Source organism: Mytilus galloprovincialis, chromosome 9 (assembly GCF_965363235.1).
Source record: "Mytilus galloprovincialis chromosome 9, xbMytGall1.hap1.1, whole genome shotgun sequence".
In the NCBI taxonomy this organism is placed as follows: Eukaryota; Metazoa; Mollusca; class Bivalvia; order Mytilida; family Mytilidae; genus Mytilus; species Mytilus galloprovincialis.
Genome location: NC_134846.1, coordinates 23087535 through 23091817, shown reverse-complemented (window position 1 = coordinate 23091817; position 4283 = coordinate 23087535).

Sequence of the window (4283 nt, the reverse complement as noted above, 5' to 3'; positions counted from 1 at the left end):
TAATTTTCAATTCTCAGTGTGTGTTTTTCATTTTTGTAATCTCAGTGCGTCTTTATGAAATCTCAGTGTGTAATTTTCAATTCTCAGTGTGTGTTTTGAAGTTTTCAAATCTCAGTGTGCTTTGTTGTAATTCTCAGTGTGTAAATTTAAAAAAAAAATGGTTAAAACATAGTTTTGACGAGAACGGCTTGCCATAAACAATTGTATATAGCACCACCTATAACCAGAGTTTCTAACTATATTATCAGTTGACCTTCTATATATATATTTTTTTAATTTCTAAACAAAAAGTGACCATTACAGATCAGTATATGCACCAAAAGTGTTCATAAGTTTTTAAACAAATTGAAACAAAATAGTATTTAACGCCACTGCAGGCCTTGCCTTTGGTAATCATTTATATCTAGAGCGGAACTTCTAAAATATCTGTTTCCGTGATTCTACAGCAACAGGCATTACCTCTGATTTTGGGAAAAGGGCTAACCTTATCTATAATTATTAAACAATCCTTAGTGAAAGGAAATCAACATAATATTTATAAATATAAGATCTGTTTCGGTATAAAAATTGTCCAAAACAAATCTGTTTTCAAAATCAAACACTAGCCCCAACTTAAACGAGCGTAGGAACTTTTTATTGCATACATAAATCTATAGTTGCCGAAACAGAACAACCGTCTTTCTGGCACAACACAATATTAAAATAATAGTATTTATAGTGTCGAGAAATCATTCTCGCTCCTGACTGGATATTTGTCCGTTTTCCTAACGACGAAATGCTCCTCTATTGTTAAAAGTTCTATTGAAATTATTTTTATTTCCTCTATAATTAATATCTCTTCGGAATTGCTGATCATTTTGATTTTAGATAATAAGTACTTCACTCGTCAAAGATTCAATACTTTGTTTGATTTCATTTATTTCCCGTTTTAGATCAGGCTCTTGAACGGTTTCAATATCGACAATGCGAACATTTCGACCTTTCCGTATATCGGCAACTCGTAATGCTTCGAGTCTAACAGCAATATTTTCTGCCTCATTTATTGATTTTGGTTCAACCTCCCTTAATCTGACACGTACTTCTGTCTCAGGTATTGCATCAATAAAAGAATATAAAGATAATATATCCCTAACCAGTGGAGAGGTACCAGGATAAACCCTACGTGTCAGTTAATAGCCTGAGCTAATTCAGGCAGACTTTCATTTTTAAATCATACTCGTGTTTGCAACTCTGCTCTAAACACTTCAGCTCTATTGACTGAACCAAACCTATTCTCAACAGACGTGACCAAATTGTCAAAATCGTGACGATCATCTTCCGTGATTTCATTTAGAATTGCTCGCGCTCCGCCAGACAAACTACAAGCCAATTACAAAGCTTTTGTTTTTGAGTTCCAATTGTGCTTTCTGCTAACAAATTGAATTGAGTTAAATACTTTTCTAAATCATCATTACCGTCATAAACTTGGAGTTTTATTTTACAACTCAATTCATATTTGACATTTCACGGTGGGTATGGTTGTCCTGCGAGAGAAAGTTCTCAGTTCTGTGCTGGTGATTCGGTCCTGACGGGTGCTGGTGATCAATGAAAAAATGTAAACAAAGACGAAAATGATGATTTTTGACGTTTTCACTCATAAAAAATAGAAGAAAACAGTTGAGATTTTTCAATTTTGTTTCTTATGGGTTCATATGTAGACCATTAAAAAGTTGACCCGCTAAACTGTTTCAGTAAGCGTAACACAAAAAAGCTCATTTTCAAAAAATCTAGAACTGAAAAAATAAAACAAAAATGATCATAGAGTCCGCTTTCTATACCGCAATCCACACGACAAAGCTATTTTGTGAAAAAACATTGCAATTTATTAAAATTTAGCATTTTCTCAATTTATTCATGTCCTGATACTGTGCTGGTGGGTCCTGTCATTGTGCTGGTGGGTCCTGATACGGTGCTGGTGATTTTGGATAAGAAGTTGGTCATATTTGAAACAAATGTTACAAAATCAATAAAATTGGGCAGATAATTGTTGTCAATAGGATCTATGACTTCTATTTTAGCTCTTGTGCATCCATTTGGCTGTTTAATATGTGTTTTCAAATGATCGTAACTTGTATTACATAATTACATAAAAGGGCAACATCTTTCGTCCAATATCAGATAACAATATATAGTATCTAAAATAAGAATAGTTTTATTAAGATATTAAATGCCCCTTACATTGATGCTTCAACAATGATCAAAGCCCATGCCGCATAGACATGTTTGTTAGCGCTCCGCATACCATCCCCACGAGAACCGCTCCATAGAATTTTTTTTTAAATTAATATTTTTTTCCTCTTTGTCTTACGAATTAGGGGATATTAAAAAAAATTATGGTCACCGACTTCGTTTTCCCTGTGGAAGCGACGCAAACGCAACATTTTGGCAAAAAAAAAAAACATCAAAATTCGTGACGTCGTAACTTTTATTACATAACGTCAAGTTATCATCATGCTAATAATTTCCAACGTTCTTCATGTTGATTATGCACGATGATTATGTGTTTCGTATTGATAGATTCTTTTTATCATAAGAGTCTGGATAATTATCATAAATTTTTATTTAGTGTTACCAATATTCTTTATTCTTTATATTTTAGCACCCCATTATACACTTTTTTTTTTTTTTTTTTACATTTTTGCATTTTATTCTGCAATTTTTGCCCATTATTCTGTATTCCGCAAACCCCAATCAGACCCTCTTTTATGGAACATTTTAAAAAGAAATTATACGTTGTAAAAAATGTGATGTATGTTCATTATATATATATAATATATATTATATATATCTAAAACAATTACTAGTTCAGACAAAAATACGTTGTAGGTACATGAACGCAAAAATGGTAAAAACTTAAAAATAGAAATCATCAGGGTTACTGTCTACAAGTTGACGCAATAAAAGATGTAATTGAAGCTATATTTTTTATGCCCCCCCCCCCCTCAACTATCCCTGTACGTCTGTCCGTCCGTCATTCCGTCTGGCCGCCCGTCCTTCCGTCCGTCCGTCCCCCTTTATAGTTTATAGTTATTCCGCAAAACATCTACAGTTTTAATCCTAGAACGTACTTTGCTGTCTGTTTGCATGTGGTCAGGGTTTTGATCTTTATTAATATTTGCTCTAATGATAGTTGAACTTTGACATTTTTGGGTAACCAATTCATAAATCTCTTCGACTATCTTGTATGTCATCTGTTTACACTTTTTCTCCGTTCTGATATATGATTTGGCCACTTTTGAAGAAAAAAAACCAGTTAAGCGGAACATGTTATAGCTTGCGTTTCGGTACTATATCACGACAGAACGTGTTCTGTCCATATACTGCTGCTTAACATCGCATATATAAACAAACATTATATCAATGATTCTTTAAATTCTTGAAAGAGTGTCGTGTGGTTATTTATACATCTTCAAGTTAACTAGTAAAACACGTAGACAAACTGACATCTTTGTTAATATCTTTTTTGTTCTGTATAAAATTTATTGTATACAAGTCTACAAAAACGTTTTAAAAAGTTTACTAAATGTTTATTGTTCAATAAGTGTACATATGTATGCTCGAAGTATATATAGAATCAGTACATGATACACAACATGCGACAAATAAAGGGTGGTAGTAATTTTAGGAAACTAAATTTAACTAAGGCTTTGATGAATGTAAACTTTAATAAAACTGGAAGTTACATAAGGGGAACAGGAAAATAAGAATATATTGCATCACTTACAACAACCTTTAAATTGATCAGTGATTTTTTATTCATTACTGACCAACAACACCGAGATAATCCAACGATTTTTAAGGGTCCATATGAAGTGTGGTGATTTCTTAATTCTGTACATAGTCTACACTATTGTATTAAATAATTATTTTATTTTCCGTTGTTATTCTTTATAATTTTGCAAACTTTTTTGTTCAATTTTGACATTCGCCAGTATCCGTTATTCTGCAACTCCCTTTGAGATCTAATTTTATGTGACAATAAATTAATCATTATACTGAACAGGATAAAACCTACACGAAGTATTTTTTAATTTTCAACCAAGAAAAACTCTTTTGTTTTCGAAATGTTTCGAAAACGACTAATAGGGGACACAATAGTGTTATTTTTCCTAGAGATCAAAGGACACATGTGTGGCACACCGAAAGGCCGTAATTTTGAACTTACCCGCCTTTTTTTGTTTGTCGTTACATATCCCTTTGGAATCGTTCGCTTCTGTCTCATGTATGCAGAATAATGATAAATA